Raw genomic sequence first — 27,880 nt, 5'->3', positions numbered from 1 at the left:
ACACCAGAGACTAGGGATTCTTCACCAGCAAGACCTGAATATCCCAATGCAGATGAAGTAAAAGAAAATGACCTTAAAAGTAACTTTATGAAGATGATAGAGACCTTTAAAGAGGAAATGAGAAACTCCCTTAAAGAAATGGAAGAAACACACACACACACACACACACACACACACACAAACACTCACTCACACACAAACACAAAGGAAGAAATGGAGGAAAAGACAAAAAAAATCAAAGAAATCAACAAATCCCTAAAAGAAAACACAGAAAGCCAAGAACAAACCATCAAATAGGTGAAGAAAACAATTCAAAGAGTTTAAGACATGAAAATAAAGAAAACACAAACTGAGGAAATGCTAGACATAGAAAAGCTGGTAAACAATAAGGAACTGAATACAAAATATTCAGGTCATCTGGGACAATGTGAACAGACAAAATGTAAGAATAATAGGTATAGAATAAGGTGAAGAAATCTAGCTCAAAAGCACAGAAAACATATAACTTTCACAAGCTAAAGAAGGACATGCCTATGAAAGTACAAGAATTTTACAGAACACCAAATAGACTAGACCAGAAACAAACAAACAAAACAAAAACAAAAAAACCCACAAAGCCCCTTCCCACATAATATTCAAAACACCAAACATTTCAAGAAAGAATCTTAAGAACTACAAAGGAAAGGGGCAAATAACATATAAAGGCAGGCCTATCAGAATTACACTGACTTCTCCATGGAAACTCTGAAAGCCAGAAAGTCCTGGATAAATATTCTACACACTAAGAGAGTACTGGAAAGAAAACTCCAACTCAAGGAAGTTAGCTACACCCACAAAAACATAGGAAATAGATAATCCTACATTACCAAAAAAAAAAAAAAAAAAAAAAAAAAGGAAGCACACACACACAATACCACTACTATCAACAGATCCAAAAATAACAAAGAGATGAAGAAGGACATTTCATATTCCTTACAGGAAAAATGATCAGGATGAAGTCTCAATTCTGAACATCTATGCCCCAAATTCAAGGGTACCTACATTTGTAAAATAAATAATACCAAAACTTCAATCATACATCAAATTCCACACACTAATAGTGGAAGACTTCAACAACCCACTCTCACCACTGGATAGGACTAGCAGACAGCCACTTAACCGAAAAATAAAGGAACTAACAGAAGTTATGGCTCAGTTGGGTTTAACAGACATCTATAAAACATTCAATCCAAACACAAAAGAATATACCATCTTCTCAGTGCCACATGGAATCTTCTCTAAAATCGACCACATACTCCGCAACAAAGCAAACCTCAACACATACAAAATAATTAGAATAGCCCCCTATATCTTATCAGATTACCATTGTTTAAAGTTAGAATTCAACAACAACACAAATTGCAGAAAGCCTACAAACTCATGGAACAGGCAAACAATTAAAATAGACCTATAACTCCTAATGGAATAGAAGCAGTCATCAAAAGCCTCCCAACCAAAACCAGTCCTAGGCCAGATGGCATCAGTGCAAAATTCTACCTGAAACTCAAAGAAGAGCTAATACCAATATTCCTCAAACTGTTATACACAAAGAAACAGAGGGTCATTGCCAAACTCTTTTTTAAGGCTACAATTACTCTGGTACTCAAACAACACAAAGACACAACTAAGAAAGAGAATTACAAACCAATCTCCTCCATGAACATTGGTGTAAAAATACTCAATAAAATACTGGCAAATCGAATCCAAGAACACATCAGAAAAATCATCCATCATGATCAAGTAGGCTTCATCCCAGAAATGCAGAAATGGAGGGATAGTTCATTGGAAAATCTGTTAACGTAATCCACCATATAAACAAACTGGGGATGGGGATAAACACACACACACACACACACACAAAATCATCACATTAGATGCTGGAAAGCTCTTCATGATAAATTACATAATAAAGGCAATACACAGCAAGCCAACAGCCAGTATCAAACTAAATGGAGAGGGAACTCAAAGCAATTCCTCTAAAATCAGGAATAAGACAGGGTTGTCCACTCTCCCCATATCTATTCAATATTGTACTTGAAGTTCTAGCTAGACCAATAAGACAACAAAGGGAGTTAAAGGGGATACAAATTGGAAAGGAAGAAGTCAAACTTTAACTATTTGCAGATGATATGACAGTTTACATTAGTGACCCAAAAAGCTCTACCAGGGAACTCCTACAGCTGATAAACACCTTCAGCAAAGTGGAAAGATACAAGATAACTAAAAATAAATAAATAAATAAATATTAAAAAATCAGTAGCCCTCCCATGATAAATGGCTGAAAAAGAAATCAGAGAAATATAACCCTTTACAATAGCCACAAACAACATAAAATATATTAGGGTAACTCTAACCAAACAAGAAGAAAACCTGTATGACAAGAACTTTAAAGAAGATATCAGAAAATGTGAAAATCTCCCATGTTCTTGGATAGGTAGGATCAAAATAGTAAAAGTGACAGTCTTACCAAAAGCAATCTATAGATTCAATGCAATCCCCATCAAAATCCCAGCATAATTCTTCACAGACCTTGAAAAAACAACACTCAACTGCATATGGAAAAAGAAAACACCCAGAATAGCCAAAACAATCCTGTACAATAAATGAACTTCCAGAGGCATTACCATCCCTGACTTCAAACTCTACTATAGAGCTATAGTCCTGTAAACAGCTTGATACTGGCACAAATGTAAACCAATAAAATTAAATCGAAGACCCTGATATTAATCCACACAGCTATGAACACCTGATTTTTGGCAAAGAAGCTAAAATTATAAAATGGAAAACATAAAGCATCTTCAAAAAGTGGTGCTAGCATAGCTGGATGCTGACATGTAGAAGAATGAAAATAGATCCACACCTATCACCATGCACAAAACTTAAGTTCAAATGGATCAAAGACCTCAACATAAATCCAGCCACACTGAACCTCTCAGAAGAGAAAATAGTTAGTACCTTTGAATGCATTGGCACAGGAGACTACTTCCTGAATATAACACCAGTAGCACAGACACTGAGATTGACAATAAATGGAACTGCCTGAAACTGAGAAGCTTCTGTAAGGCAAACACAGTCAACAAGAGAAAACAGAAGTCCACAGAATGGGAAAATATCTTCACCAACCCCACATCTGACAGAGGGCTGATCTCCAAAACATACAAAGAACTCAAGAAACTAGACACCAAAACACCAAATAATCCAATTTTTAAAATGGGGTATAGATCTAAATAGAGAATTGTTATGAGCAGTTTATTCCCCGCCAACCTGGTACCTCAGCAGTGCCAGCACCAAATAACACACAGAGATGCTGTATTAGATATAATTCTGTTGGCCTGTTACTAGCATTTTTTATTGGCTAGCTCTGTCTTAAATATTAACCTATTTCTATTAATCTAAGTATTTTCACATAGTCTTATCTTACCAGAGAGAGGGGCTGGCATTCTGTTCTCCCAGTCCTACATCTTAAATCTCCTCCCTACTTCTTCCTCTCAACTCCTAGTCTACTAGTCCCACCTATCCTGCTTTCCTATTGGTCAACAGTGCTTTTATTCATTAACCAATATGAGAAACATTTACAGAATGACATCTCCCATCAGAGAATCCTCAATGGAGGAATCTCAAATGGCCAAAAGGCACTTAAGGAATTGGTCAACATCCTTCACCATCAGGGAAATGCAAATCAAAACAACTCTGAGACACCACCTTACTCCTGTCAGAATGGCTAAGATCAAAAACACTAATGAAAGCTTATGCTGGAGAGGATGTGGAGTAAGGGGAACATCCTCCATTGCTGGTGGGAGTGCAAACTTGTACAGCTGCTGTGGAAATCAGTATGGTGGTTTCTCAGAAAAATTGGGAATAAGTCTACATCAAGACCCAGCAATACCACTCTTGGGCATATACCCAAAGGATACACATTCATACCACAAGGACATCTGATCAACTATGTTCATAGCAGAATTATTTGTAATGGCCAGAACCTGTAAGCAACCTAGATTCTCTCATCCAAAGAATGGATAAAGAAAAAATGTGGTACATATGCACAACAGAGTACTATTCAACAGTAAAAAAAAAAAAATGACACCTTGAAATTTGCAGGCAAATTGATGGAACTAGAAGAAACCATCCTGAGTAAGGTAACCCAGTCACAAAAAGATGAACATGGTATGTACTCACTCATATATGGATTTTAGACATAAAGCAAAAGATAATCAACAACCCCAGTGGAGCTAGGAAACAAGGATGACCCTAAGAGAGACCCCCGGAGAAGGTGAAATGGGCAATGAGCAAATTGGGAGCATGGGGGAGGGAGAAGGGAGGTAGGAGAGAAACAAGGGGAGGAAGGGAGGAGGGAGAAGAACATGAGGTATCAGGAGGTCAGGTTTGAGGGAGAACAGAGAGGGAAAGCAAAGAAAGAGATACCTGGATAGAGGGAGCCATTGTAGGGTTAACAAGAAACCTGGCATTAGGGAAATTTCCTGGAATCCACAAAAATGACTCCAACTAAAAATCTAAGCAATAGTGGAGAGACTATCTTAAATGTCCTTCCCTTATAATGAGATTGATGACTACCTTAAATGCCATCCTACAGCCTTCATCCAGTAGCTGATGAAAGCAGAAGCAGAGATTCACAGCTAACCACTGGGCAGAACTCCTGGGGTCCAGTTGTAGCAAGAGAGTAGTGATGAGCAAAGGGATCAAGACAATGTTGGGGAAGCCCACAAATACAGCTGACCTGAGAAAGTGGGAGCTCACTGACTCCAGACTGACAGCTGGGCAATCTTCCTAAGACTAAACTAGGCCCCTGAACATAGGTGTCAGTTGGGGGGCGCCTGGGCAGTCTATGGGACCACTGGCAGTGGAACCAGTATTTATCCCTAGTGCATGAATTGGTTTTTTGCAGTCCATTCCTTATGGAGGGATACTCTTTCGAGGGGTAGGGCCTTAGTCCTGCCCCCAAATGATGTGACAGACTTTGATGATCCCCTATGGGAGGGGTAGATAGCAGGGGAATGGGGAGATGGTGAGGGGTGAGAGAGGAGGAGAGGTAGAGGGGACTGGGATTGGTATGTAAAATAAGATGGTTTTAAAAAGAAGGAGAAAGAGGAGAAGGGGGAGAGGGAGAGGGAAAGGGAAAGAGAGAAGAAGGAGAAGAAGAAGAAGAAGAAGAAGAAGAAGAAGAAGAAGAAGAAGAAGAAGAAGAAGAAGAAGAAGAAGAAGAAGAAGAAGAAGAAGAAGAAGAAGAAGAAGAAGAAGAAGAAGAAGAAGAAGAAGAAGAAGTACTGAGGGTGTGTTTTTGTTGTTTTGCGTCCTGGGACTCAAACCCAAAGCCTCCTGCTTCTGCTACTGATCTATATATACTCCCCAGCCAATTCTGATGCAGCTGGTCAGTCTATACACAGGCTCTGAGAAGCAAGCTGCTGGGGCAGGGCTAATCATAGTGAGGTGAGGACAGAAGCACAGCCTGAGAAAGTCTTCAGAATCCAGGAAAAAAAGAAGAAATAGTAATGTTAACAGTGTTTTACCAAAACCATTTTATGCCTAACTTATATGACTTTGAAAAATGCGGTTAATATGTTGAATATCCTTTCTTTGTATATTTACTCTCTAAGCTATGTTTTGCAGAATCTATGATACATGAGAAATGGGGGTGGGGGCTAATAGTACTTTATCACAAATAGATAAGATGCCCAACTTTGGAGAAAGCATTAGCAGGAGCTATTGTCTCAAAACTCCAAACTGAAATCCTGGCTTTTCTACCTGTCTGTTTCACTACCGTTGGCCAGTGAAGCAAGTTTGGTGAGCTTTGCACTTCATTTGCAAGACACAAGTTATATTAGAAGTTCACCTGTACCATATGGTAACGATTAAACAACATGTTTTTGCCACATTGCCTTACATTCTCAAGACAATGACACTCGAGTGCTGTCTGTGTGCACCTGAGACGTGGTCAGCCTCACTTCATGACTGTAGCCAGGGTGATTCCTGAAGGAATACACTTAGAAGCTTAGAACATACTCCTGCTGTCTGATTCCAATACACAAGCTCCTAACGTTGGAAACTCCCATGGGTCCAGATTAAAACTCCTAAAGTGGAAGCCTGTGTGGGTCAAGATTAAAATCTCTGCCAATACACTTCCCACAAGTCATTATTTTGTGAGCAATGGCACATGATAAGCAACAGGAAAGCGAGTGATAGCTGAGGAATCTTAAGTATATGTTTAGGAAGTCCTGAGCCATTTGCTGTTGGAGGGGCAGCAACCTTTATAATGTTTACCCAAAACCAAATTTAGTAAGGCTGGGGTTGGGGTGGTGGGAGGGAGGAATCTTGCCCAGATCAAAGCTTTGAGGCTAAGGGGGATTTCTAAAAAGGTTCAGGTTAGGGCTCTTGTGCCAGAGATCTGGTGTTTCTCCAGTCTGGCAGACAATGATGGAAAAGATGCCAAAGTATTCAGACACACGGGAGTATATTCCCACAGAGGTCATCAACAGCCTACAGAACAGACCTTTGTGGAGATAAAAGCACTGAGCCCACAGCTGTAGTCCCTAACCAAAACCAGTTAGCCTGAACAAATAAAACACCTCCTGGCCATTTGCTGTCTTCAGCCTTGTACCCTACAGGCAAAGCAGCAAATGTTTGCCAGCCTATTACACAGGTTCTAGATGAAAAGCAGCCCTACATGCCCCATTAGATCTCCTTCTGTGTGTAACACAACCCCCCCCAAAAGCAAGCAGTAGATGCCATACCCCCAGAAGGCATCTCCCCCAGTCTTACCACACCAAAGACCAATCTGCACTCAGCTCGATAATCAAAGGGAATAAGCAGAGGAGGAAGGCACAGAAAGAGCATATAAAGAGGCCTGAACAAACACCATACTGCTAACAACATATCCACGTCTTTTTCTCTCCACTCCTCCCCTACACTACACCACACCCCTAGGCTTCAGAAAAACAGAAAACTAGGTCTGTCTCCACACCAGGAAGAAGGACTGTTTCACTTCCTTCTAATCTCCTCTGCCCCCACCATAGACGTATATTTTTTCTCCTCTAGTGCTTTAAGGTTTCATATCACTTCCACCCCTACAGCTTTTGTCAGCTGGGGTTCTATGAGAAAACAGAGTTCAAACATCCTAAAACATTCTTTGTTTGTGATGTGTAAGCTCATTAATAGGGGTCTAGAACGTATTAACTGTTGTTGTCATCCTTGGGAGAACAAAGAATGCACTCTCAAAGACTTTCCCATAGAACTTGTTTTCTTAAATATGGCTTCTCCCCGATATGACTGACATTCCCCCCCCCCCCCCCCCCCCCGCTCTCAAGCCCTGCAAAATGAGTGCCTGATTTCAGACCTTGAATTGATACCCAAGCATTTCAAGTTCAGCAGTTCCCATGGTTTTCCTCATTGTTGCTTTGGTTGTATATCTAAAAAGACCAAAGTCCTAGCATCTAAGAGCATGGGAGTAGGGTGTGGGGGAGGGTCTTCTATTTGCAGCGGTCCCAAAGCATGAAGGAAACACAAGCCCAGTGCTCACAGTGGGCACATTCAACCAATGAAGACTAAAGAGGGAAATCCTAACAGAGGCCAGAGAGTGTCATGCCTAACATTCGCCATGTGGTTGGGGGAAATAAAGAAGCCAAACGAAAACATATGGAGGTGGCACTTTGAAAAGAGATAACTTTTTGCAGGCTATGAGAGGGCAAAGAGAGGGGCCGTGTGAGAGGCCATAAAAAGAGGGCATCTCCACAGACTTGCAGAAGGCGCAAGAGAGAAGAGGGTTCTATATGGAAGGAAGGATTCCCAGACAGGGACAAGTCTGCCATGCTTCCAGAACAATGCAAGGCCTGCAGCAGAGGGCTCATGCAGACTGCTGGGTCCTGAGAGACATCAGATCATGTGGGGTTTTAGACTAACATGAGAATTTTGGCTTTCCCTGGGTGACATGTTTGAGAAGGCTCACTCTAGCTATTGCACTGAGAATCTGCTACAGGAGGCAGCAGACTAGAGAATATATAAAAGAAAGGTATCCCAAGATGCTACTCCAACAGTAGCCAAGTCTAATGACTCATGCCTACAACCTCAATCTCAGGAAAGAAGCTGAGGCAGGAGGATAGAGCTTAAGTCCAGCATGGGCAACAGTGTGAGATCCTGTCTCAAATGGCAAAACAAAGAACATGGTGGTGTTGGTGGTGGTGATGGTGGTGGTGGTGTTGATGGTGTTGGTGGTGATGGTGGCGGTGATGATGATGGTATTAAAGAGGGTGGAGGAGGAGCTGCCATTACAGCTTATACACTGTAGCTCATAGAAAACACATACACTTCTTTACTGAGATCCTACTGTATGCTATCAAAATTGGCCTTATCACCCTAGGAGCCAGGGTATTGACAATCATCTTCTTTAGTGAAGAAATGAGGTTCAGAGTTTATGCCATTTTAAGGTGTCTTTATATATCATATAGCAGTTTCCTCCAAATTGGAATATTATCAAGAGATTAACATGTCTAAGATGACCCCCTCCCCAGGGCTACAGAATGATCATTTGAGAGCCTTGAGCTGCCTGGCAGCTATGTAGAGCTCCAGAAAAGCAGCTTCCCTGCTCCTTCACCCGGGCTGGGCATTTCAGCGATACAGCTGCATGTGAGTCATCCCTGCTCCTGTAAGTAACCCCTCCCTCAAACTCCAGTTAGTAAGCCCAATAAAAACACATTAATTGGTTCACCAAGGTGGACTTCGGTTTGAGTATGGCTTTCATTTGTCATGGGCTCTCTTTCTAGAGTGCTTTGTCTCTCCAGAAAAAAAAAAAAAAAAAAAAAAATCTTTCTCTCTAGTCAGGCAGTGGTGGTACACACCTTTAATCCCAGCCCTTGGAGGCAGAGGCAGGTGGATCTCTGAGTTCAAGGCCAGCCTGGTCTAGGTCTAGTCTATAGAGGACAGCCAGGGCTACACAGAGAAACCTTGTCTCAAGGTGGGGAAAAATAGTCTCTAATACAATACCACAGTTACCCAAATGGAATAATCCTCATTATTCTAACACACAAAGTGGCTGTATTCCCATGCATACTTATCAGCTCAGCCCACTCAGTGGACTGCTACCACTGTGTCCTGATTTCTATCTCCTTAATCATTTTATTAGTTATCTTCAAATGTTATCCAAAATAAAATGTATCACTTCTGAGTCAAGGCAATCCAGAAGCCTGTTGTACAGTCTACATTGTCTCATTCATTTGTTTGTTATAGCAACTAACATTGCCCTGTTAGAACCACCCAGTAAAAACAGCCTGGAGGGTTGAACATGATCTGACTGTTCAATTAGCCTTCTGCCTCCCAGCACTTCACTAGGACCACAAACTAACAAAGGCTCCAATTAGTCAAAGCCAGTGGCTCCTAAACCATTTCACACCAAGTACCTTTTGTATTTTGTTGTAACACTGACACAATCCCTAGATTGTAGCAGCTGTTGTTAGCCAGGAATCTCAGTTCTTGTGTGTTTTAAATATGCAGACATTGCTCCCCATAAGAGGTCTGCAAGGAGACGGTCATTGTTAACACAAATCCTGATAAAAGTTCAGCTCCACACACACAAACCCAACTTCCTTGCTATGCAGATTTATGGTGAACACAGGCTTTTCCCATTATGCTCTTTGAAACACTGAACACTTTTAGTGGTTCCAAAGAAACCTTGTGCAAGGAATACTGCTTTTTCAGGGCTAACTTTAACGCTATCATAATTCTCTTATCTATGACCGTAGCACCTTGAATGCATCCAGTCTTGCCTTATTTAATGATAACTTCCAGTCCCAGCAATGGACACATTCACACCTCCCAGAGAGCAGGTTTCCCTAGTTGGCTCACTGGTAGGCAGGCACTTAAATACCCCCAACTGCCCCTCACTTGGCAGGGGTAGTAACTCATTCCAAGTTTACTCATTCCAAGAATCAGACTAAGTGCCTAGAAACCAGAGCATCAATGTAAAACTAGGATTTTAGTGATTGCCAGATCAGACATGAGCCTCCCTACCCAGATCATCACTCAGTGAGCAAATTCAGTGAAGCACCTATATCCAAAAGAGGCCTTGTGAGTGAGGGTTTCAGCACCAGATCTATGCAGTAAAGAAACTGCCGATGTGATTGCTCCATGGTATGATTAAGGGGAAGGGAGAAAACATCCTGAGGCATCTGGGAGAGTCCAGAGCAGAGAGAGAAAGAAATAGACTGAATGTGATCCGTGGAGTGGACGTGGCCAGAGCTCTCTGCAAGAGAGGGGAGAGGAGCAGGGAGGAGATGGAGAACAGGAGCCAAGAACAGTCAGAATAGCAGGATTATAAGAATGAGTAGCTGCGGGAAAGGAAGCCCATGAATCAGAGGGAGTTTAGGCTGAAGGAGGGTGTGAGAAGGGCTAGGATGCTAGAATGGACTTTGAAATGTATTAACAAGTACTTGTGAGTAGAGTCTGAGGGAGTGTGGAGGCTAGCATGGGCCTTGATATGTTCCTAGGAGCCGTGGGTTAATTTGCCAAAGGTAAGAGAACTGACTCCTGGCCAATGGGAAACAGCTTCACTAGTCCCTGAGAAACTATTTAACTGCCAGAAACTCTCCTAAAGTTCAGATGGAGCTGGAACTAGACCCAGTTGTGGGGGAGCCAGTGAGCGCTCATCTCAGCAAACTGTCTTCCATAGGACCAGGCGAAGCCCACAGGGCACCATGCATGGAGAAAAGGGAAGGAAATTTGAGGAGGAAAGGCTTGCCCAAGTCTGATAACAATATCCGGGCAGCACTGTCAACACACTGGTGCCCAACATTACTCTTGGTGGATTGTGACTGAAACGATCTGAACCAACGGGGGGTTAATGCATGTTACAGCTTACAATAGGATGGTCTTCACAGAATGGGATGAGGTCACACTTTCCCTAGGAGGGGAATGAAGAAGAGCAATACGTGGGACGTGGCTGAGTAAATGCCTGGTCAGGTGCCTAGTAACTACAGACTGTTCCAAAGGCTTTCTTGTCAGATAGGAAGCAGCAGGGCCACAGCACCAGTCCAGGTCTCGGGACATTGATCCTGGGCATCCAGACACAAAGGAGGCTACCACCTCAATTTCTACACAGCACAGAGCACTCCATCCTCGCCACAGGACCGGGAAGTTGGTCTTCCCAACTTGTTTCACAGGTCAAGAAGCTGAACCCAAGGTTCTTGAAGGACTCCTCCTGGCAAATAGTACCCAGGATCATCTTAACTCAAAGACTCTGTGTGTTTGTTTTCATATTAACTATTTTATTAGCTGTCATTTTCATGTGAATTTCTTCCAAATTTGTCAAATAATTTAATGCTATTTTGTAATGTTTTATTTAGGCTAGCATTTCATATTTATTCTTTTTAATGATTTGGGAAGTTAACATATAAACACATGGGTTTCATCATGGCTTTTTCTTTGTGGTCCCCTTTCTCTCCCTAAATAGCCCCCTCCTCCTGCCATGACACACACATCTCATCACCTTCTCTGTTTCACCCCCACTGAAACCTCTTCCTGTCCTCTCCTGGTTCCCTTCCTAACTTCAGCTCTCTCTCTCCCTCTTCTTCTCCCTCTCTCTCCCCCTCTCTCTCTCTCTCTCTCTCTCTCTCTCTCTCTCTCTCTCTCTCACACACACACACACACACACACACACACACACACACACACAACTAGAATCTGTATATAAGAGAAAAATAAGCTTTTTTGAGTCTAGCTTATTTCTTTTAACATATAACCGGTGATCTTTACTTTCATTTTGCTGTACTGTCACAATTCTTTCCACTGAATGAAAATCCACGGTATCTATGTATCTCATTTTCCTTTTCTACTCATCAGCTGATGGTTCCATGTCTTGGCTATGATGACTAGAGCAGGACTACTTATAAATGTACAAGTACCACTGTGGTGTGCTGAGTCTCCATCCAATGGTCTATATACCCAGGTGTGGCACAACTGAGTCATATAGTAATTCTATTTGTGGCCTTTTCAGGAAGCTCCACATTCATTTCTGTAGTGAGTGGACATTCCCACCAGCAGCAAACAAGGTCTCCTTCCCCCACACCCTTGCCTGCATTTGTTGATTGTTTTCTTGAAGATATCCATTATTGGTCATTCATTCTTATTTCATCTTTTAAGAATTTAATTAATTAGCCCACTTCTTGGTTGAGTGGGGGTGCTTAATATTTCCCTTTAAACACATCCAAAATCTCGCTAAAATATCCAGTCTATAAAACCCCCAAATCTCTTAACTGCGGACTTCTCAAAAATCAAAACTAATTTTATTCCAAGAACGAAGAGCCAGAGCACAGTAACAATCTGAACAAAGCAAAACCAAGCTGGCAGTGTAAATAACCCAGTGTCCAATGGACAAGATTCATTCATGACCTTGTGGGGTCCAAAGGTGTCTCTGGCTCTGCCATTCACAGCACACACAGTTTATCTCAGGCTCAGGCTGGCTCCAGTCCACAGCCACTGCTGTTCTTGGCAGTCATCTAATGGTGTGGGCACATTCAAAACACCAGGGTCTCCATTCAGCTGAGCTGCACCTTCCCCAGTAGCCTCTCGTGGGCTCTCAAGGACTCTGACCCTGCCGCAAGGTGCCAAGCCTCAACTTCTCTTCAAACCTGGGCTTCTGCTACACCTGGGTTCACACCTTCACCAATGGGCCTTTCCACAGGGATTCTAGCTCTGCCACACAGTACCAAGCCTCAGCTGCTCTCTATGAACCCATCCACACCATCCACTACCAAGTTTGGCTGTTAACATAAGGTACAACCTTGGCCACTTCTGGAACATGGCTTCTGTGTGCTGACTTGAGGGGACACTTCCCAGGTTTCAACTCAATGATGCTGGTCTCATCTCAACTGCAGCCAACTCCTCAGCCCCAGCTGACCAACATAATTGTCCCAACAAAGCAAACACTTCACAGTTTTACGAGTCCCTTATTAATGATGGCCATTTATTTCTTCTGCCCCAGTAGGTCAGAACCACAGATATTTAATTCACAGTATCTACAGCCTGGTAGACAATCTTTAAGGGGTTCCCAAACTTTCTTCAGAAGCTTCACAAAGCCAGGCCTCCATCATCTTCATCTCCCGTAGCCCTTTTACCTTCCACACTCCCACAGAGAAGCTATTAAACTCAGCAGACCCAACAGCTTTTCCTACCCAACATTTAAATGCCACTACAATCCTCCCCAAAACACATAGCCAGGTCTTCCTTAAGACCTGGTACTAGTTTCTGTCTTAGTTAGGGTGTCTATTGCTGTAATGAAATACCAGGACCAAAAACAGCTTCAACCCTCAGGTCACATTCCATCACTGAGGAAGTCAGGGCAGGAACCTGGAGGCAGGAGCTGATGCAGAGGTAGTGGGGGAATGCTGCTTGCTCCTCATGGTTTTCTCCACCTGCTTTCTTAGAGACCTCAGGACCAACATCAGGGTGGCCCCACCCACAATGGATTGGCTCCTCCCACATCCATCATTAATTAAGAAAACATACTGCAGACTCACCTACAGGCAGAACATATGTGAGCATTTTCTTAAGATTCCCTCTTCCAAAATAATTCAGGCTTGTGTTAAGCTGACATAAAACTGACCTCTAAAAAGCCCTAACTCTGTACATAGGGAGCTCACACTGTCAGCCCAGGACCCAGTTTTTCAAGTTCTCTGTAACCCCTGTATATCCAGAAGTGAAGAGTACCTGCCTGTAATCCATGGCTCCCAAGGAAACTAAACAGCTAGTTTATGCTAAGGACTTTTGTGCTTAGGGATGAATTTCACTCAGCAGATACAAACATTCCTATAGCCATATATATATATATATGGACTCAGTGGGGGAGAAAAGTCATTAAGTGTTCAGTTTGCCTAACTGCATAGAAACAATACACAAGAAGGCCTGGAACAAAGTGCAGGACTCACAGAACAGCTCACGTAGGCTCTACATAATAGACAGCAGGCTAACAACAGCTCACGTAGGCTCTACATAACAGACACCATGCTAACAACAGCTCACGTAGGCTCTACATAACAGACAGCAGGTTATCTGTCTGACAAGCCTGGCCTGAGGATTCTCCGAGATTTCAAGATAAGTCTCAGGAATGTCAATAATAAGCTTACTATCCCAACAGTCTATATGTGGAGAGGCTAAGGCTGAGGAATGTTAGGTGAACATTTTTAAAAGGTTTTTGTTTTGTTTTGTTTTAAGAAATTCGGGAGAATTGTGGGATTTTCCACATTCACCCTGCTACAGAATCAGGACAGCACTCCGACTTGCATCTGGCTCAAAGCACATGGAAACCTGGGTACTGGCTCTTAGACTGGTAAGATGAACCCCAAGACAGAGATCTTGAAGCCCTTGACAAGGTCCAAGCTGGGGATTCATGATAACTCTCATTGGAACCACACCCCAGACACAGACAAAACTAGATTAGGATCTGTGCTGTATTATTCAATTTGAGGCAAATAATGGGAACACCCCAGGATTTATTTATTATTTTCTCTTCTGTAAGATGTGCACACCTGCCCACCGCCCCCAGAAAGTAAGCAGGAGCAGCAGGAGCCTGGCTGAGCTGCTGTGGATGGGAAAGTCTTCCTTTGGTAGACAAGATAGTGTTTCTGGGAGTGCCATGAGTCAATATTTGCCTTTGGCTTAACCCAGGACCTACATGTTCATCTCAACAAAACCAATATTTGTCCCCTTTAAGTTCTCCTGTTTCAAAAACTGCCCTGTGGCAAAGGGAACAGGAACACAGAACCCTTAGGGGAACCGGAGACAGAGTGGATGACACCAGTCAACAGAAACCTGAACTCTCGAAAACCCCCAACCTAGACACACATATGGTGTGTTTGTTCCTGACTCAAACCATAGTCTCCATGTTCTCCTTAGCAGTCATCCACTGTCTCTGTGTCTACTTGGATGTCCCTATCTCACAGCTAAGACCAGTACTCTGTGTGCCCACATCACTGCCTGAAACAGAGGGTACTGTCCACTCACGACAGAAAAAGACTGTATGAAACTCCTCATACACTCACTCACTCTAGATTTTTCCTTAACTTAGAACCCAGGCCAGCCACACCTTCATCATCGCCACTTCCTTCAAACTCTTACCCAGGAACATGTCCAGAAAAGATACCAGACATCAGTGCGCTGACCCAGAGAGATATGAAGAGGCCCAAGGTCTGCTGCGCTCAGTCCTGATTCTAGGAGAGCTCAGTGCACTGGAATAAGGCTCTTGGCTCCACCTCTCACTTTGTATCCAGATGATGTCAATGACACTTATTAACGCTACTGACACTCACTGTACCCACCAAGGAGTCTCTCTGGGCCTGCAAGCAGATAAGTTAGTAAGAGTCGCTCCCTGTTTTGTTTCCAGTGTTTCCAATGTGCAAGTGTGTTCCTTTAACAAAATCACGTTCACCTAAGAAGCAGAGTCTGGGTTCAGCAGAGTGAGGTGGGAGGAAGCCTATCAGCTATAACCTTTCAGTGTTGTCACTTTTCTCTCTTTGTTCTGTGAGTTCAAACTTCCCCCTCACTCCCCTTGGACTGAAGAACTTCTAGAATTCAGTCGGGGCAGGTGGGCACACAACAGAGCCTTCTGGCTGTTAGCAAGCTTCTTCCAAAAAGGAAAGACGGAAACATTCTATCCTTCAGAGAAGCATCTTTCCACAGAAGGTAAACAACTTCAGGGCTCAGGAAGTCCCTGAAACTGACCAGATTTACTAGGCTCTTCCCTCTCAGGATTAAACCATACAAGCTAGGAAGAGTCACTCTCCCATGAGCCACATGGCAGAGAAGACCCTCAGACCAGGCCAGCCAAGTGGGAAGAGGCAGGAAGAACAGGCAGCCTTGATTATAAAGCAGCTCATTGACTTCGCCCTGTTTGACATTACTAAGAGATTCTACTATATGTAAATTTCTTTCTCTGCATTTGGGGCATTTTCAGCCATTCCTCAAGTACTTTTCCTACACCAATATCTTTACATTCACCTTCTAGAGAGGACTCCAGCAACACCAATTTCCAACTTCTTAATACTATCCTATGAAATTCTGGTTTTCCAATATTTTTTCTGTGAAATACTGTTTTTCCCAACATTTTTTTTTTTTTGCTTTCCATACTGTGTAATATTTGTATTCATCTACCTACAAGTTCACTGATTCTTTTATCTGTCATCTTCATTCTGTAGCTAAAGCTAACCCAGTGAATGAATTACTTCTGGTGCCATTATTTTGGTTTAAATTTTTCATCTAGTTATTTTGCACTGGTTTCTGTTTCTCTGCTGAGAATTTCTGTTTTTCTATTAATTCCAAGACTGGAGAATAGATACAATGGCTGCCTCAAGCCTATCTGAGTCATCCCAGGGTCAATTCTTGCTAATTATCTTTTTCTTTAAATACTGTTTGAATTTTTTCTCTATTGTTTTAATGTTGCATAAACATGCTGAAGTAAACCATGGCATTTATTTGAACACTGTATTATGAGATGCTGGGCACTGGTGAAATCCTCAAGAAATGTGGGTTCTGTTTGTTTTGGCAACAATTAAGCTGTTGGCATTGCCCCTTCCCCTTTTAAAAGAGGCAGCTGATATTAGTTCAGATTTCAAAACCTTGGCTAGGCTACCCTGTGCATATTTGCAGATATCACATGTGCCCTTCGGGAAGCTGTCTAGGCCTTGGTAGTGATGATTAATTCCACAACCATATTTTCAAAACTGCTGAAGTACATCTTTGGATCTGCTCCAAGCAGACACATCCCCAGTGTGCCCAGGGCCTCTGTGCAGAGGTTGTGTTAGCTAGTTTCCTTCGGCATCTCTCTCCTCAGGCTGTCCTCACACTTGTTGGCTTCCGTGGTTCTTTTCCAGGGCCCCACAGCTAACATGCTGGTGGTGGTGTCACAAAAGTCCATCCAGCCTTCTGTGGTGTAATTCTTAGAGACAGGGCTGTCATGAGTTCACATTCAGGTTCCAGGACCCATCCTGTCTATTATTTTCCAGCATTTCTCATGTGGCCGAGTTTTGAGAAGCTATAGCAGAAAGCCAAAACTCCCAGTTTCCTCTTGTCTTTTTCATAATAGAAATGCTGTGTGGGTTTCCCTGTCCAAACAATACACGAGCAGTTTCTCTAACAGACACCAGGAAAATGTCTCTCAATTCAGTTCACTCTGGCAGAGTCTGCCTGAAGACAGCATGGGCTCCCTCATCTCTCAGCCACCATTATAGTTATTTGCTAGGCATCTGGTGAAGAAGTGTGTGGCGGCTAAGACTATGCAGTTAGGCTGCCTCAATCCCAGCTCTGCTAAGTGTAGGATATGTGACCTGGGGCAAGGCAACTATTTCTCCAAACTTGAGTTTCTATACAAATTACAGCAGTAATAATACTTCCCAGAGCATTTGGGGAAGATTAGATGAGTTATTGTCTCATAGTCATTAAGGACCTAGAAAAGTGCCTCTTATAAATATCCGGTTGCCAGAGTTGACTCTGCGAAAATGGGAACAAAAGCATACAAGGAGTCCATTCTCACTTCCTCCAAATTGCTGAAAGTGAAAGTAATTTTTGTTTTGAACAAAACAAAAACACAAAAATCCCTTAACTTGTTTATCTGTGTGGATCTTCTGAAAACCCCCATGGCAGAGAAGGCGGGTGGATCTGTGCTCTGCAATGATCCTCCTTGGGCTCTTAGTCTCCTGCTCTAAGTCATGACAGACACCACACTCTACATATACAGAACTGGCAGTGGCCTTCAAAGTCGAGTGGGACAGGGTCATTTCTCCATTTACCCTCCAGCCCTAAACAGAGAAGAAAATCTAAATCTTTAAGCTGTCTTACAGAGGCTAATGTGACTTTTTCTCCTTTTATCTGTGCCCTCATTCTGGAAGGTCACTCCCTTAACCACCCTACTTTCCAGCCATGTTGAACTAAGGTCAACCCACCACCTCCCCATCACTGAGCTCAAATGTATATCTTGTCATCAAATTTCCATGTGTCTCCCTTCCCAACAGGACACTTCTTCCTTTCCCACAGAAAGTGACCCTCCTGTCTAAATGCTTCACAGCCCTCTGTACACAAGCCAGGGTCACTCTTACAGTGGGTGGGTCTGTCCAGCCCACTGTACACAGCCCAGGGTCACATTACACTGGGTGGCAATTGCCAGTTCCAAGAGGTTTGGTCTCCGCCTACACCAATATTTTCCAAAACGAGTATCATTTTACTACTTCAAAGTCAACCTGGAGACCATGGCCATACCATCCTGATACACCTGGTCTCAGAGTCAGAGTATAATAACAGTTTTTATTAAAATAAAAGCTTTAAAGTTAAATATCAGGATTTACTGCATATAAGGACAAGCAGGGTTTCGTGAAATTTTGCCTTCAATAGATAATAAGAACAATGGCTACACAGAAATGATTCATAGAGAACTCCCAAGGACCAGAATCAATGAGAAAATCATGGACATTTTTGTTTATAGTCCTATTTCTGAATCTCCTAGATTATTTTTATACAAATTCATTAGTCATTCATTCACAAATACTTCACTGTGTGAATGTTTAAAAACAAAAGCTTTTGCTGGGCATAGTGGTACACACCCCTCAATCCCAGCAATTGGAAGGCAGAAGCAAGTGGAACCCTGTGAGTTTGAAGCCAGCCTGGTCTGCAGAGTGAGTTCCCGAACAGCCAGGGCTACATAGTGAAATCCCGTCTCCAAAACAAAACAAAACAAAAAAACCAAACAAACAAAAAATCTTTTTCAAAAGGCAACCATGTTGCTTAGTTTGGGGGAATGAAAGTAAAAACTCTGTAAGACTTACAAGCTCATCACAGGAGCTATGCCAGCTTAGCTATATCCACCAGCTTAGCTATATCCGTGTCCACATGGGCAACTGCACACCCGGACCAACAGAAGGAAGAGGACAAGAATGGAAGAAAGTCATAAAGAAGGGGAAAATCTACCTCTTTTAGCTTTGAACCGTTTGAAAGCATTATTAAACTTCTCAGAAGCAAAGAAATTAAAGAAGCACTACCTAATGTTTCTTGACCTCAACAAACTGCTAGATAAATAAGGTTTCGATACTTAGTGGCTAACTCCTGGGGCATGACCCTTGACACTGCTTGCAGCATTGTTCACAGCATAAAAGCATTTGTCCCGTGTGGGCCACAGTATCCCTGGTTTCCCCCCATTCTCTAGGACTTAATGTATATTATATAATATATATTGCTCTACTGTCCCTCTCTACTACTCCCTCCAGCTTCGTCTGTGAAGGCCCAAGCAGAAGAGTCTCCACAAGAATGAAGCCCTTGGAGATGTGTTCTTGGTAACAGTCATAGAGACATCCTCATGGGGTGTGGCTTTAGTACATGAGGAGGGTGTCTCTCAGGAAAAGTTCTGGGTCCTGAGGCTGATTCTGTTCCTTGCTGTAGTCACAGGACTCCTTGATCACACCCTGAGGGTCATGTATCTGCCTAAATGTATTCTCTCTGTCTCCCACAGCCTTTATGAAAATCAAAGGAAGAAAATGTTTTGGAGATGACAAAACAGCGTATGGGGTAAAGAGTGTTCCCAAATCACTCATGGTTACACTCTGCAAGGACACACATCTGCTTTACCGGTACCCACAAGGCTGACAATTACCCTTCTGCTTTGTTTTGTTTTTGTTTTTGTTTGAGACAGGGTTTCTCTGTATAGCTTTGAAATCTGTCATGAAACTCACTCTGTAGACCAGGCTGCCCACGAACTCAGATCTGCCTCCCTCTGCCTCCAAAGTGCTGGGATTAAAGGTGCCAGGCTTGACAGTCATCCTTCTAAAGCCTCTGCTTATAAGTCCTTAAAGGTGTCAATTCACACACACTTGGGAAATATATTTTGCTTTCCACTTTTAGTCACATCTCAATTTGAAGCTGTTTAGTGAAGATGGGCATGCTCTGCCTGAAAACTACAAATCATCCTGGGGGCAATTATCAAAAGACTCACATAAATGCGAATACATTTATGCTCCTGATTTTGAAGGTTTAGTTTTAATACAATTTGACTCCCAGTGAGGGTTAGTTTTATATCAGCTTAACTGCTCCGCATGTACCCAGATATGCAGTCAAGCATTAGTCTGACTATGTCTGTGAGGAGTGGATGAGATTACTATATACATCCGTAGTTGGAGCACATAGAATTTCAATTCCCCGGGAGGAAGGCCTCACTCAGTCAGTCAGAGGCTTATATAGAGCAAAAATGCTGTCTTGCCCACAAGCAAAATGCAATTCCTCCTGCCTTGAGCTGGGCCATTGAGGGGTTTTCTTGCCTGAAATGTCATCTCTTCCTGTGTTTTCTGCCTTTTGGCTTTTTGTCTAGAGACACCTTCATCATTCCCAGTTCTCAGACCCAACATAGACCATAACAACATCTTTAGCTCTTTTGTGTCTCTTGTTTGCCAACTGCAGATCTGGAGACTTTTCAACCTCCTCAAGGGCCTAAACCAATGATTGCAGGGCACATGATTGGTTTTGTTTGAGGCTTAATACTTTGATCAACAGCTTTGGTACACGCTCAATCAAAATCCAGCTACTCTTTTGTGGAAATCAACAACGAGCTGATTCTAAACCAAGGAAAAATTATTTCAAAGTGGCAATCTTCAGAGAACAGAGGAAAGGCTTTATCAGAATTCTCATGAAACTACCATAACCCAAAAGAACAGAGCAACAGACCCACAAAAGAACGAATCTTGTAGAGGACCACACACCTATAGTCTTTCATGTCTTACAGCAATACCAATAAAGTTCAGTAGAGCAAACAAAGTCTCTTAATAAATAGCGCTGGTGTGTCTAGACAGCAGAAAAAATCCCAATTGAGCTAGAAACAGAATGTAAATTTGAGGTGGACCCCCAGTTGGTTTCTTTTCTCTTTGCTGTGACCAGATACCTGACAGGGACAACTCAAGAAGGATTTCCTTTGGCTCAAGGTTTCGGACCACAATCACTTGGTCCCAAGTGGTCAGAAAGCCATGGTGGCAGGATGTGTGGCAGAGGCTGCTCTTCATGTCTAATAGGCAGAGATTAGGGGCCAAGGCAAGAAGTAGCCCCAAGGACATAGCCATGATCATGTACTTCTTCCAACTAAGCCTACCTGTATCTGAACTCATTCATCAGATTGAGCCCTCATGGAACACAGACACGCAGACATGTGCTTCACAAATCCCTCAGTGTTTCTTCATCCAACCAAACTGACCATCAAGATGAACCATCCCACTCCTGTGCCAGTCTATGATCTGTGTAGCATGAAGGCTGAAGAAGGAAACAGTGTTACCTGTTTTGAAATGCCCAGAATCAGCTTTGATCCACAAAACAGAGGCAGACACACCCAGAACTTCCCCCAAGCAAGGGGGCACTTCGATAGAGAAGTGCCGAGAGCAAGGAGCTGCTCAGGCTTATGAATGAGCTGGAATAAGGGATTAGCCAATGCTTCATGGAGGACAAGGTCATCTGGGCAAGGGGAAAGTCCTTGGCATTTCCAGACATAATCACTGCTTTCGATTTCCCATAGAGTAAATGGATAATGCTGCTTACCTGGCCCTATCCTTGCTCTGCAAATCCACTTACCATAATTACCCATCTTCTAGCATCTCAAACAGATATTTACAAGTTCATCAATGTAGCCAACAAACACTCATGACCAAGCTCCTTCCCCAAACATCAAAGCATTCCCAAGTGCCTCTGCTCCCAGAGGAGAGAAGCAAAAAGGAAGAAAATTACAGCTGCAAGGTGGCCTACATTTGAAGGGGCTAGAACCCAGTCAAGATATTTCTAGGAATGCTCTTAGAGACATACAGCTCAACCCAGATGTGAAGAGGGAGGGCTGTGCACAAGAGGGGAGGGCATATGAGTCCCTTCAGTCACTTTTCTGTGCTTCTTCGAGAACATGACTTTTCCCTTCTCTTGTAGGCATCTTTGAGAAGTGTTGCCAAGCCAAACACATGACATTTTCCACAAACCAGATGTTTCTTTGGAAGCTGCCTGTAGTGGAAGTCACTAAACTAAGGAATATATCAAAGAGAATGATCTTTCTGTGAAATTTTGCACTGGTTACCTTGATGACACTTTGCTAAAAGATGAAGAAAAAAAAATCTTGATTTGCCACCCATTCTGATGGCAAGCCTCCACACCTCCAATATGACCTCAAAAATAGTCCATAGAAACAAATACCATCAAAATGAACATGACCGCCGCTTATACTGTGTAAGGGAGGAACATCTTTTTATAAAGAACAACATAAAACCGAGAACGAGTTCTTTCATTGCTGCAATTGAGGAGGGCCCTTGGCATGCAGGACGTGGCATTAAATGCTGAGTACATTCCATCACACACATCTCTGTGAACACAAGTACTGCAATCCCAATTACAGAAGCCTGTCGAGAGGCAGTCTCTAGAAAGTGTAGAAGGGAGGCAGACCTGTGCCTGCGTTTACTGAGTACTGCTCTCAGGGCTTTCTGTATGAACAGTAAAATCCTTACAGCAGTGCTGTACAGAGAGACACTGCTGTCACCTCTATTTTATTTTGAGACACAATCTTGCCAAACATTCCAGGATGGCCTCAAATTCTCAGCATCGGCATCCAAGTTCTAGTATCACCAGCATGAGCTACCACACTTTCTCTTATCTCTATCTGGGGGAAGTGGAGAGGAGGTGAGATAAAAAAGAGTAAATAATCTATCCAAAAACACATGTTTGTGCCTGCAGAGCCTGTGTCAAAGCCATACACAACAGGGCTAACAGAAGTGGGCAGGTCAACCCTTCCCTATGGCTGTGTACCATTTAGAATGAAGATCCTCTCTTAGACACATGTCATTGCCAGCCAGAAGACCCTTTGATGGGAGAGGTCATTCTGTAAATATGTTTCTCTTATTGGTTAATGAATAAAGCCCTGCTGGCCAAAAGGAAAGCTGCTGAGGAAATAGCAACAACTGTTTGTTAAAATAAATGCTGCTGGATTAATCCAATTTATATATTTTTAAAATGCTTTGACATCAAAATTTAAGTCTAAGGACAGGTTACTGGGGAAAACAATTTCTATTTTTGTTTCCACAGAAAATGAAAAGCTGTGGATTCCTTCCAGACAAACATGGTTTGATCTAGCAAGACCCCCTAAAACAGTGTCCCAGGTGATCCAACATTCAAAACACCTGGGACAAGGCAGCCTTGCAGACCACTACAGCCAGGGTTTCTGCGGCTTCTTCAGGATCCCCAAGACAGAGACACCCCTACTAGCAGGAAGCAGTTTGGAAAGAACGATGCCCAAATTCCAAAATATTGTTTATAAATGTTTATTTTCATTTAAATGGAGTTGGTTATAAATGGTTAATGATCACAACCAATCTCTTCTTAAAGGTAAAAAAGGAGATCATGGTACAGAAATGAATACTTTGTTTTGGAATGGATTTTCATTTATTGACACAAATTTAAGGTCAATTTTGTGATATGTATATTTTTCCTTTTGTTTAGGTATTGTGCTTACATAGCTCATTTAAAAATGTAATGTATAATTTGGTACAAATTATAGTTACCTATAATAGTCAAAACTTATAGTTAAGTTAGTTAGGTTTTCTAGATATACAAAGACATATTTCAAATGGATAGGCATTCTTCAAACCTTTCAGAGACCTACAGAATATAGCATTTTAAATGGTTTAGGGTTTTTCTTGACAGTGAGACATACTGCTCCTGGCAACACTATCTGCATCAGAAAGGAAGATGGACATTGAAGAAACTCATTATGGAGTTTACTTCCAATATGGCAAGACTAGCCATTTGGGCAAGATACTACTCTTATCTGAACTGTTTGACTTTATGCTGTATAAACTGGACATGCAGGACCCACAGGAAAGTGACTGTTGATTCAAGATGGACATTGCTACAGAGTTTCTGCTTCATGGAAGAGTCTGCCAGACATTCTGCAGGAAACAGAAAAATGACTGACAAACTGCCAACACAGGTGGACAGTTCGAAATTTCCTGCTTTGCTGAAAAGTCTGCCAGACACACTATGGCCTATAGGCTGAAGATGGAACATTACAGAAGAACTTCAGGTGACTTACCAGGTAGCGAGTTGTCTCTGTCATTTCTAGAGTTTATATATTATCCTTCTTTGGTCTTTGATGGAGTTGAAGACAGATAGTTATGGCTATTGTTTCCCTTAGTTGGGATTAAAGATAAGTTACATATAGGAATTTAGACTAACAAAGATAGGATAGCTGATGGAATATTTTCTTTAAATCTTGCTAAATGTTAATGGACTAAATATTGATAACTACATAGTTCTTATTTGATAACTGTTTTGTTATATATTTTACTATGTTAAAGTTAAAACCCTTTTTTTTATTTTAGACAGAATAGAGGACAAGATAGGAGATGTCATTCTGTAAATATGTTTCTCTCATTGGTTAATGAATAAAGTCCTGTTGGCCAATAGGAAAGCAAGATATGTGGGACTAGGAGACAAGGAGGAGTTTGAGAGATGTAGTAAGAGAATCAAGATGTAGTGACTAGAGAGAAGAGGTCCAGTAAGATAAGACCATGTGGAAATACTTAGATTGATAGAATTGGGTTAATATTTAAGACAGTGCTAGCCAATAACAGGCCAACAGCTTTATATCTAATACAGCATCTCTGTGTGTTATTTGGGGCTGATGCAGCTCTGCAACCAGGTTGGTGGGAAAGCTGATCGTAACAATGCTTATGATCAGTATGCAAAGCAAGGGTGTCTAAGCAACTTTCTGGTGAAAAAGGCATTCATTTCCCTGCTAGTTGTGGCCTCAGCTTGCCCAGCGCTCAGCTAGTCAAGTGATACTGTAGGAGGCATGTGGGAAAGGACACTGAATGTAAAACCCACTTCCTTCAGTTAAACTAAACACAACTTGGAATAAATGTTCATACCCAATACTAGAAAACTAGCAAAACCAGGGCCCTCTAGTGTCATAACAAAGTGGGAAAGCATAAGCAATACCCCACTAACGTCTAAAATCTCTGAGCACTCTCTAGGTGCTAAATACAAAAGCTGAGTGTTTATTATAATATATGGTTCAAAAGTCAAAAAGGAACTTGAATGGGAGGTTGCACGCCACAACATCAAATGTGATGTCAAATATCAAAGCAACCTAAATATTTATGCACAGCAATAAGCAAATTATGAAATGGAATTCTAAGTCATCTTATGAATATGCTAGCCTATTAATGGCACTACATGGCTGGAAAATGTTTATGACAAATGGAAAAAAATGAAATGAGCTTTTCATCGACACTAAAAGTATAATTTCATTACACACATCCCTGACAGTAGTCATTGGTGTCAGGGGAACACTATAAAGTGACGACAGTGCATCGGGATGCCGGGATTCCAACTTCACATTGTAACGCTTAGGAAATAAAGCAGAACCACGGTGGTTGTCCATAGTACTGGCACCTACCCTCCTAATCTGCCCCTCCACAAAACTTTGTGTATGTGAAATAACATATGTAAACTGCTGCGAACTTACAATGCTATAGTCCCTGGCCACGTGTGGCTATTCAAACTGAGACATGCTAGCAGGGGAAAAGTTCTCACTAGAATTCCTGGATTTTACATGGAAAGAAGAATCTAAAATACCCAGTTAATAATATTTATGCTGATCACATGATAAAGTAATATTCTGAATATATTGAAGTAAAACACCATCTGAATTCATTTTACCGGCCATTTTTTACTTTTTATAAAGGTATTCCAAATTGGAAGCGTACACACAGCCGACATCTGTGGTTTGCCCAAGGGAGGCACCTCCCACAATGGACTGCACCCCCCAGACTCCATGTGTGTGTGCTGTTGATCACTAATTGAGAAAATGCCTTCCAGCTGCATCTCGTGGCGACATTTCTTCTCGGAAGACTCTAGCTTGTATCATGTTTGCACACACAACCAGCCAGTACATACAGCAGGGTACCACCGAGGGGACACATGATGGAGAACAGAAAGAAAATTAAAGCAAAACTCAGAAGACAACATCCTAGGTCTCTACCCCTAATAACTGACTTTCAACTTAAGTCCTCATTTTCGAGGCACAGCCCTATCTGTCATTAACAAGACAAAGGGTCATGAGGCCTTATTCCTTCAATGCAGATATATATGGTGCTTGGTAAATTGCAAAGGGCTTCAGACAAGATTAAGATTGTCACTTGCAAGGTCACACTACTTGGTCTGTTTTGTGTCCCTAAAAACAAATTTTCCCAGGAATACATCTCCTTCCTGCCTGCCTTCTCCATAATATAGCCAGTGCTGCAAGAAAAAGCCCCTCAAACCTCCACACAATTCTAGAGGAGGCAGGCCTGAAGGAGCTCCAGGAGAAATGGCCTCCCAACAAAATAGCAGTATTGGTATATGGTAGTGCTTTATGATGGAGTGGTCAGCCCAGAGGATTGAGGAGTACAGGGCACTATCAAGTGGACATCACCGAGGACTGTAGGCCACACACTTGGACAGCCAAGACTATGCGAAGGTCTAAGTAAGCCCAGAATCTACGGCATTTGACCAGTGCATGGGATACAGTGGCCACTCAGTATGAAGTGTATGGTGAGCTACAGGTACTTTCTGCCAATGGAAAGCTATGGCTCCTTCCCTATGCTGCTCCAGCTCAACCCATGCCCTACTCAGTGATGCGGGGATGCATGTGGTAAGAACTGGAGTACCACCTGTGACATCTGTGCAAACCTCAGCTGTTTTCACAGAGGAACTGCTAAGTGTAGGAGTGCCTGTCTCACACCATCCTGTTTCTGTCAGGTGTGGAACCACTGGTAACCTCACCACTCAAGCCACTTACTACTGGGGCAATGGGTTTGTTTCACAGCCAGCCTGGGCTGCATAGCAAAACCCCCATCTCAAAATAAAATTTAAAAAAAAAATTAAAAACCAAAAATAGGTAGAGGAAAGGGGGAAGGGTGACTATACTCAGCCTCTCAGCCTCTAGAATTAGAGTCCATGGTGTATGATGAGGACAACCACATAGGACCACATAGGGACATGCAGACTGGCTCAGTTTGCAGGCGTGCTCTGACCACACAACTCTGTCTACCCATGGGATCATTTTGGGACCATGACCATTATTGTAAGGAGCATTTACACAAAGGACTGTGCTGGGCACTTTACTAGAAACCTGCAGGCAAATTGTTCTACCTCTGAGGAAACTGAAGCTCACAGACTGTGAGCTTCCCCCTCGCTCCCCCCTCCCCCAGAGGCCACGCATGAGAATGTGGCAGAAAAGTCACTCCTCATTCACAACCCTAGCGCCTTTTAAGGTAGTTATTTCATCCTACATGGCTTGTTTTCTACAACAATAACACACACTCACACTCATACCCTCATTCACACACATGCACACACTAATACACACACTCTGCCTCACACACACACACACACACAGCTGAATTGTCTAAAATGCAGAGACCATCCTCACTCTGTGATACCCATGGGATAGCGTCTATAATTTTGTAAAACTGTGTTGTTGTTGTTGTTCTAGCCTGTTGAAGATCTTTCCTTCAATTCCACTGATCTGTTTGAGAAAGCAGAAAGTAACTTCATTTAGACTGAAAATGTATATATCCAGAACTTGGATTAAAAGTGGGAGGAAAGTTTAAAAAAATACTTTTTTTCTTTAAATCTCAGCCTCATTGGGTTATTATGGACACTTAGCTTGGCTGGTCACAAGACAGACCAATAAAGGATGTGTTCTGACCAAAGCCCAGGCTAGCAGTGACCACAGAAACCCTGAGGCGTCTGAGCTGCAGATTCCTTTGTGAACTGTTGCTTGGAGTCTTTCCTAAAGGAGATCAAAGGT

At 42.4% G+C, this 27,880-nt stretch overlaps 1 protein-coding gene across 4 annotated transcripts in view; it reads right to left on the bottom strand.

The window, feature by feature from the left end:
* Window positions 1–27,880, bottom strand: part of St6gal1 (ST6 beta-galactoside alpha-2,6-sialyltransferase 1) — a 766,154-nt gene that overhangs the window by 671,095 nt on the left and 67,179 nt on the right. The window contains exon 1 of one of the 4 annotated variants that reach the window (XM_051191228.1): window positions 21,332–21,428. The exons of the other annotated variants lie outside the window; for them this stretch is intronic. The gene's annotated coding sequence lies outside the window, so the exon portion shown is untranslated. Of the gene's footprint in view, window positions 1–21,331; window positions 21,429–27,880 lie in introns of those variants that run through there. 4 annotated transcript variants of the gene reach the window in all.

This window comes from Phodopus roborovskii, unplaced genomic scaffold (assembly GCF_943737965.1).
Source record: "Phodopus roborovskii unplaced genomic scaffold, PHOROB, whole genome shotgun sequence".
NCBI classification, from domain to species: Eukaryota; Metazoa; Chordata; class Mammalia; order Rodentia; family Cricetidae; genus Phodopus; species Phodopus roborovskii.
The sequence above is the reverse complement of the archived record's forward strand: the minus strand, read 5'-3'. Positions and strand labels throughout refer to the sequence as shown.